Genomic DNA, 9,959 nt, shown 5'->3' on the forward strand with positions numbered 1-9,959 from the left:
AGTTGGCAGTAAACAAGCTGTCAAGCTGGGCAGACAAAAGTGGGTTTAAGTTTAACTGTGACAAGGCTGTTTGCGTACTCTTCTCAAAACTACGCGGCATAAGGCCATCCCCCAACATTTCAATTAACGGACAAACCATAACTACCAAAAAAGATCACAAATTTTTAGGTGTTGTCGTTGATGAAAAGCTCAGCTTTGTTACACATATCAAATAGCTACGACTTAAACGCTTGAAAGCCTTAAACCTGCTCAAGATTCTCTCGCATCAGTCATGGGGCACAGACCGTGACTGTCTACTGAACCTTCTCAACAGTGTAGTGCTATCACGTATCGATTATGGCTCGGTGGTTTACGAGTGAGCTTCAAGATCTGCATTGAAGATGCTTGCCCAGCGCACCACCTTGGGCTCCGGCTGGCCAGCGGTGCTTTCCGAACCAGCCCGACAGCCAGCCTGTATGTTGAGACAGACTGGTGGTCACTAGAACGGCGACGTCAGTTTACAAGTGTCATGTATGCCACCAAGGTGCTTTCCCATGTCGACCACCCAGCTCGTGCGCTATTGCAGGATACATCGAACGCCCTCCTGTTTTTGAGGCGACCATCAGCTACGCCACCGTATCCCCTCAGAGTGGCCTCACACCTTGGAAATATGCACATACCGGTCTCCAATCTCCAACTAACCTCTCACAAGGACACTATTGTGCCATGGGAAATGCAGGGTATCAATTGTGACCTGTCATTCCTAGAGGTAGGAAAAAACGGCTACCCAGTCGCAATCAACACTTCAAGTACCTGCAGGCCAAATACAGGTGTGCTGAATAATATACTGATGCCTCCAAGTCCTCCGCAGTCGCATGTGCGGCACACGGTCCCGCTTTCTCTGAATCTAGAACAATGAACGAACATACCAGTATATTTACTGCAGAATGCTATGGCATACTTTTAGCTGTGATGCACATTTTAAAGGAGAAAGCACCAGCCTCAATCATATACACAGATCCTCTCAGTGCTGTGACTGCGCTGTCCTCCACTAAGATACTCAAAAACCCAGTTACTAATACACTTCGAAAATGCATCATGTCAGCCCGCAAATCTAAGCTCAAATTAACGCTATACTGGATTCCGGGACACTGCAACATTGCTGGCAATGAGATATCGGACAAACTTGCGAAGTCAGCAGCACTCCGCCCATCAGTTGACGTAGACACCATCCCGTATGAGGACTTGAGGCCACTCATCACATCCCGAATGCGTAGACAATGGCAAGAAGAATGGAACGCAGCAAATGCAAACAAACTGCACTTAGTAAAGCCAAGAATAGGAAGATATGTGACTGAAAAACGTAACAGGCACCAAGAGGTTGCACTGTGCAGACTCAGGATCGGTCATACACATGCAACACACTCGCACCTTTTAAACAACTCTCCAGCACCACATTGTGCAAAATGTGGTGATGAGCTGTCTGTCGTTCACGTTCTAATTACCTGTCCGTACCTCGAACCAGAAAGACTGTGTCACTTTCCAAATCTGTACAAATGTGGGCATTGGATCGCAGCAGTGATGCCGGCGGCTGACAACCCCCTTTGTCTTTTTGTTCAGCTGGCTGCAATCCTTGGAACGTGCCCTGCTGCCTGCGCGGATCGACTGCGACTGCCTCCCGAGATCGACGCATGTCCCTTGTTTGACTCGTCACCTTGCGTCGACCATGGTTGGCCGCCTTACGCAACATTGAAACCCCACTACGCAGAAGAAGCCAGTGTGACATCGTCATCAAGGCAGACGGACCATATAACCGGCTGGCGGAACCCTTCGCCCTTCAGTGGGCATTGGATCGCAGCAGTGATGCCGGCGGCTGACAACCCCCTTTGTCTTTTTGTTCAGCTGGCTGCAATCCTTGGAACGTGCCCTGCTGCCTGCGCGGATCGACTGCGACTGCCTCCCGAGATCGACGCATGTCCCTTGTTTGACTCGTCACCTTGCGTCGACCATGGTTGGCCGCCTTACGCAACATTGAAACCCCACTACGCAGAAGAAGCCAGTGTGACATCGTCATCAAGGCAGACGGACCATATAACCGGCTGGCGGAACCCTTCGCCCTTCAGTGGGCATTGGATCGCAGCAGTGATGCCGGCGGCTGACAACCCCCTTTGTCTTTTTGTTCAGGTTGGTCCCGCGCCACCCCTTTTTTCTAAACGCTCAAACAACCTCTTTCTGCTGCTGTTCCCATGCCCAAGTGTTCTTGCCTGTAGCGTTGTGGAGTGTGTTTTTGTTGCTAAAATGTTGTTGGTCAGCGGAGACGTCGAGCTCAACCCTGGTCCCCCGAAACAAGACCCTAGCAAACAGAGCAGTGACGTTCTTCTGGCTATTCAAGATTTAACAAAACACCTTGACCAACGGCATGACACCCTCATTAAATCCATAGACGAAGTGAAAGAAAACCAAAAGTTACTTGAGTCCAAAGTGTTAGATTTGACCACTCGGCTAACTGATCTAGAAAAACGAGTCGATTCGTTTGAAGAATTTCTAGACGGCTCTCACGTGCAGGAAATGATAGCCACCGCCGTCCGAAGTGAACAGGCTTCGCTCCGAGCGCGTCTGGATGAGTTCGAGGATAGGTCTCGTCGTGAGAACCTGATTTTCTACGGAATTGAAGATTCAGCATCAGAAACTTGGGCCGATTCTGAAGAAAAGGTCCGATTGATTCTCACCTCTACGTTAAACTTGCAGCTACCTGACGATGCTATCGTGCGTGCTCACAGGCTAGGAACGTTTTCGCGGCATAAAACTAGGCCCGTGATAGCACGTTTCACTTCTTCCAAAACTAAAGATAGTGTTTTGTCTCAGAAGTCTAAGTTTCGTGACACAAATATATCAATCTGTGAGGATTTCTGCAAGGCTACACGCGCCACCCGGAAAAAACTAATCGACTTCGCCAAGTCAACTGGTCACAAATTTTCTCTTAAATACAATAAAGTGGTCATTGGCAATAAAATATACACCTACTGCGCATCTTTAGATCGCGTGTGCGAAATAGTAACGGACTCGCGTGACCCCTCAAATCCTCCTAATCGCGATGATCCTGTCATCAGAGGCCCATCTTCTCCACTGTAGCTAGATGCTAACACAAGTTGTAATACCTCTAACCCTGACTGTTGTTTTTTGCTTTGTAATATCAGAAGTGTTATCAACAAGCGTGATGCCTTGTCTTCGTTAGTAAACACGTGCCTTTCCGATGTGATAGTTTTGACCGAAACCTGGCTGTCGTCAAAAGTTGAAAACCGTGAGATCCTGCAGTGCGACAAAAAATTTTCCTTTTTTAGGTGTGACCGTGGCTCGCGTTCTGGTGGCGGTGTCTTGATCGCTGTTTCAGAGGAATTCATGTCTTTTAAAATTCCCATTGTATGTTCCCTTGAATTGGTGTGCGTCCGAATCCGCATAAGTCACAAAGATGTCATTGTTTGTGCCTGCTATCGCCCTCCGAATGCGCCATCTGGTTTTTCCAATGATTTTCATGACGTCTTGAGTGACTTGCACGTGAGGTTCCCTGCCACACCAATTTTAATCCTAGGTGATTTTAACTTTCCTGATATTTCGTGGAACAACTCCCATTTATCGCCTGGCTCTGGCTCCTCTGAAAGCGCCTGCTTCCTTAACACATGCGCGCAATTCCATTTAACGCAGCTGGTTATGTGCCCAACTCGCATTACACATTCAAGTGCTTCAACTTTAGACTTAGTTCTGACTTCTCACCCCGATCTCGTGCAATCGCTTTCTGTTTTGCCAGGCCTCAGTGATCACGAAGCAATCGTTTTCAACCTCCCCTGCGCATCGCCCCGTAAACAAAAAAGTAAAAAGCGATTCAGGGACTACAGTAGAGCTGATTATGGAACTATTAATACCGAACTTGAACATTTCACCTCCGTTTTTCTAGAAGACTTCAACCAAAGATCTGTCAACGATAACTGGATGCTGTTTAAAAATAAAGTTGCCGAACTCGTTAACAAGTACATACCACTACGCGAAATCGCATGTAACAGTCAATCACCGTGGTTCACGCCAACATTGAAACGCCTGTCCAATAAAAAGAAGCGCGTTTACCGCCAAGCCAAGCGTTCTAATTTATCTGAAAGATGGGAGGTTTACAAAAAGGTAGCCGATGAATACGGGCGTGCTTTATCCGCAGCAAAGGAGTCCTTTTTTCAGCAAACGCTACCGTTAATTCTGCAAAACAATCCCCACAAATTTTGGCAGGTCGTTAATGGGGGCGATAGGAAACAGATTGAACTTACCACTGACACGGACGAAGTAATTTCTAGTGAGAACGTTTGTATCACCCTTAACCATGCATTTTCTTCATTCTTTACGAACACTATTCCTGCCGTCCTTCCAGGTGTTCAAGCTCGCGATTTCATTGTGATGAATTCTGTACACGTTGACCGGGCCGGCATACGCAAGTTGATCCAAAATTTAAAAATTTCGTCGTCACCAGGCGTCGATGGCATTTCTTCTAAATTTTTGAAAAACACTGACCTTCATTCCTCAATTATTCTGTCGAGACTTTTTGATCAGTCATTAGAAGAAGGTGTTCTCCCAGAGGACTGGAAGGTTGGGAAGGTGGCTCCCTTGTTTAAATCAGGAAACGCTCATAGTCCCGGGAACTATCGCCCCATTTCACTAACCAGTGTACCATGCAAACTTCTCGAACATGTAATTTACACCCACGTCGTGAGTTATCTTGAAAGTAACGCCTTCTTTAGCATTCACCAACACGGGTTTAGGAAATATTATTCATGTGAGACACAGCTTCTGGCCTTCACTAACGATTTATTCTCTGCTGCTGATCGTTCATCTACTGTTGATTGTGTCTTCATAGATTTTTCAAAAGCCTTTGATACCGTCTGCCACAAGTTACTTCTTCTGAAACTAAACGCGCTAAATATTGATGCTAACGTCTTAAAATGGATTGAATGTTTCTTATCTAACCGCACCCAGTTTGTAACTGCTAACGACCATTGTTCCCCGACTAGCCCTGCAACGTCCGGCGTTCCGCAAGGTTCAGTTCTTGGTCCCCTACTATTTCTTATCTACATCAATGACTTACCTAAAGACATCTCATCATCCATCAAACTATTTGCCGATGACTGTGTAATTTACCGTGAAATCCGGACTAACGCAGATAATCTTGCCCTTCAAACAGACCTGGATCACATTTCATCATGGTGCGACGCATGGTTAATGAAGCTAAACGTTACTAAATGCAAGGCTATGCGAATTTCCCGTTGTATTTCTCATAATGTACCGTGCGACTACACACTTAACCACAGCAATCTCGATCTGGTTTCGTCCTACAAGTACCTAGGAGTATATATTTCTAACAATCTCTCTTGGAACACGCATGTCGATTATATTACAAACAATGCGAATCGCACGTTAGGTTATCTGCGCAGAAACTTTTCTTTGGCTCCGACTAACCTTAAACTTCTGCTTTATCAAACATTAGTCCGACCTAAACTCGAGTACGCGTCATCAGTCTGGGATCCACATACCAATTACCTCGCTGACAGCATCGAGGCGGTTCAAAATCGCTCGGCACGTTTTGTCATGTCTAACTACCATCGCACGTCCAGTGTTACCTCGATGAAATCCAATCTTCACTTACCCACTCTCTCACTGCGGCGTAAAATATCTCGCCTTTGCCTGTTCCATAAGATCTTTCATTGTATTCCGTCTTTTAGCAACACTCTTTTCCAGCCCCCATCGTACGTTTCCTCACGCAACGATCATCAGTTTAAAGTGGGCGTTCCTAGCGCCCGCACGAACTTATATTTTGAATCATTCATCCCGAAAACTGCAAATGAGTGGAACCACCTTCCCGCCCCTATCGCTGCTATCACTGACCTCACTTTGTTTAAAAACGCCCTCTCTAACCATTTCGCGTAAATTCGCCACACTGTGTTTTCTCTTGTTAGTTTTTTGTCTGCGCGTGTCACTCAAAGACGCAACCATGTCGAACATTGTTGTTACAACCACCCTGCCTCTTCTTCACATCACGCAGTCTTTCTTTTCTTTTATGGTTTTCAGATGGCCATTGTGCACATATAATTTTGATTTGCTGTATTTCCTGATTTTTTTTTTGTATGATGTATACCCGCTCCTCTCTGTAATGCTTCGGCCTTGAGAGTAAATAAATGAAATGAAATGAAATGAAAATGTCACATTCCGCCTCATCCACCATTTTTTCTTGGAGACGATCCCTTGTTTCCCCCAAAAGTAGTCTTAAAGTTTTTAGCTAGTGTAGGCTTCCTACATTTCATAACATATTATCACTTATCTTAGCCTCCTCTCAATCCTGAGAGGACGGCTGAGACTTTTTTTTAATCAAATGTCATGCAGCACGCACTCCTTGTCTTGACAAGGACTGTTGACGACACGGCATGACTTTGTAAAACCCATAAGCATAGCCAGTTTTAAGCCCATCACACATAGTCACTACACCTAAGTTTAAGTGCTATACACTACTCTTTTATTCTTGCCACCCTGAGTAGAATTTTATAATCAAATTGACCAAAAACCGTGTGTTTGGCGCTCTTTGGCCTGAGTTGCCCTTGCGCCACGAAAATCTACCATCATCAAAATTCGGAGAAGTGATGGTGATTAGTTGCTCCTGACCCGGGAGAGGTATGGTATCGAAAGCTATGGAAAAACGCAATGGTTTTTCGTCGACGCGTTCGCTGCAGTAATCGGTCTCGGTCATCTCGACTACACTTTGACGGCAAGAAATTAATGCAGAGGCTGATGAGAGAAAGTTCCAACCTAACATTAGTTCATGAGCAAAAGAAATTGAGACTGCGAAGGTGATGTGATAACGAATACCATCAATGAAGACACGCGCTGTACATTGGGCGGATGGTCTAATTGGCCCCAATCAAAGATGATTCAAGGTACGGTGTCTTCACTTTCCACAATCGAGAACACAAGTCAGCGCGCATAACTGAAATAGTTGCTCCCGTGTTCACCGAAGCCAACACTCGTAAACCTTGCACAGTTACCAATAACATGTTTGACGGTCGTTCAGGAGTACTTGGGTCATTTCGACGCGATGCAGTTTTCCCTCCAAAAACTGCACTGTTTAGTTTTCCGATCACTGGGCAGCCAGTTGAGAAACAGGCCGAAGTGGTCAAACAGAGCGTCGGAGTGGCGAAGGGGAGTGTGGTCAAGAGGAACGTGTATTGTTGGTCGTGTTGGAAATGCGCACAGGAGACGGGCATCGGTGGTTGGAAGGACTGTCGGCATAACGGTAGTAACCTCGAGCACATGTGTCGTCTTGCTCAAAAGCGGCATAACCACGACTCGTAAATATGTTATTTTCCAAAAAGACCGTGTTGATGCTATGACATCATCCGGAGGTGTTGCCATCATAGTGAATCAAGGAATAGCATGCACACACTTACAACTCCAAACACCCCTTGAGGCAGTGGCTGTTCGAGCGGTTCTTTTTGATAAACTGATCACAATCTGCAGTATTTACATTCCCCCTAGCTATCAGCTCCAAAAACGCGATTTACACTCTCTAATTGATGAACTTCCGGAGCCTTATGTTCTCCTTGGAGACTTTAATGCGCATAGCAGGTTATGGGGTGACTCTCGGTATGACGCGCGAGGTCGACTGATCGAACAGTTCCTTATCTCGTCGAGCGCGTGTCTCCTAAATCGAAAAGAACCAACCTATTATAACCTTGCTAATAACACCTACTCCTCCATAGACCTGAGCATAGTATCTCCATCTCTTGTGCCTCTACTCCAGTGGAAAGTCGTCAGTAATCTGTACGGAAGTGACCACTTCCCTGTAGTTTTGAGCACAACGACAGTAACTGAGTGTCCACCACGTGTTCCCAAGTGGCTCATAAACAGAGCCGACTGGGAACAGTTTTATACCATCGCTCGTCTAGGTTGGAATGACATATGTACTTTGAACATTGATGTTGCTGTCAACTTTTTCACAGCGTGTTTAATTGATGCTGCAACAAAATGCATCCCACAAAGAAATGGACACCCTGGAAAACGGCGTGTGCCTTGGTGGAACTCTGAATGCCGAAACGCGCGCAAACAGCAAAACAGAGCTTGTAGGCTGCTTCGGAACTCACCGACAGCCGAAAATCTTGAAACCTTCAAGAAAATAAAGTCTCAAGGCAGGAGAACGTGTCGGCAGGCCAGAAGAGAAAGCTGGCAGAAGTTTTTATCAGGGGTTAATTCATACACACAGGAGGCTAAAGTCTGGAACATGGTCGGTAGGATAGCAGGAAAACAAGTATACACACTTCCACTCGTAAACACTCAGGGTGATTGATACCTTGGAAGATCAGGCAAACTTCCTCGGTGCACACTTCGAACAGGTATCCAGCTCGTCCCAGTGTACTGACACTTTCCAAAAACACAGAACAAGAATAGAAAAGCAGAAACTCGAACACAAATCCACTAGATACGAGGCATATAACCAAGCTTTCAATCTAGCTGAGCTCCAAACATCTCTAAACTCCTGCAGTACTTCTGCCCCAGGTTCTGACCGTGTGATGTATGAAATGTTAAAAAACCTACGAAACGAAACCCAAAAAACCTTACTTTGTTTGTACAATGCTATTTGGTCTTCTGGCACTATTCCTACCTCCTGGAAAGAGGCTATTGTTATTCCCATTTTGAAAGAGGGCAAGGACCCTTCTTTACCCTCGAGTTATAGGCCTATAGCACTTACAAGCTGCTTGTGCAAAGTCTTCGAAAAAATGATAAACTGCCGACTTGTACATTTTCTTGAAACAAATAATTTGCTCGACCCATTTCAGTGCGGGTTTCGAGAAAGTAGATTCACCACAGACCACCTTGTTCGTATCGAGGCACAGATCAGAGACGCCTTCGTCCATAAACAATATTTTCTCTCTGTGCTCCTCGATATCGAAAAGGCGTATGATACAACATGGCGTTTCGGAATTCTAAGAGACCTGTCCCACCTTGGTGTGCGCGGAAGAATGTTTCATATAATCGAAAGTTACCTGTCGAACCGGACATTCCGTGTCCGTCTGGGAAGTGTGCTCTCCCAAACATTTGTCCAGGAAACAGGCGTGCCACAAGGTGGTGTGCTTAGTTGCACACTTTTTATTATTAAAATGAATTCTTTGCACTTGTCCATTCCCCGCAATATGTTCTATTGTACATATGTCGACGACGTTCAACTTGGCTTCAAGTCATGCAACTTGGCCATGTGTGAGCGACAGGTTCAGTTAGGTTTGAACAAGGTCTCCAAATGGGCAGAGGAAAACGGATTCCGACTGAACCCACTAAAGAGCACGTGTGTCTTGTTCTCCCGAAAGAGAGGCATGCACTCAGAACCTGACATTGAATTGAACGGTCAACGTCTGTCTGTCAATGTGGAGCATAAATTCTTAGGATTAATCTTGGACAACAAGTTGACCTTCGTACCGCACATCAAGTATCTAAAAACAAAATGTTTAAAAGCCATGAATGTTTTAAAAGTGTTGTCACGTACTACGTGGGGTAGTGACAGGCAATGTCTCATGAATCTGTATCGAAGCCTCATTCGCACCCGCTTAGATTATGGGGCCATTGTTTATCAGTCTGCAACACAAAGTGCTTTGAAGATGCTGGACCCCGTGCACCATTTGGGCATCCGCCTTTCTACGGGTGCCTTTCGCACCAGCCCCGTAGAAAGCCTTTATGTTGAGTCGAATGAGTGGTCGCTTCATCTGCAGAGAACTTACATGTCCTTTGTTTATTTCCTTAAATTGAAAGCAGATAAGAAGCACCCCTCATACTCCACTATTATTGATTTGTCGGGCTCCATTCTGTTTCAAAACAGGCCTTCGATGAGGCAGCCCTTCTCAGTTCGCCTGAAAAGTCTAGCTGAGGAAACTGGAGTCTCACTTGAACATAGTTTAATGGCTCCTGTA

Source organism: Rhipicephalus microplus, chromosome 6 (genome assembly GCF_043290135.1).
Source record: "Rhipicephalus microplus isolate Deutch F79 chromosome 6, USDA_Rmic, whole genome shotgun sequence".
Classification (NCBI taxonomy): domain Eukaryota; kingdom Metazoa; phylum Arthropoda; class Arachnida; order Ixodida; family Ixodidae; genus Rhipicephalus; species Rhipicephalus microplus.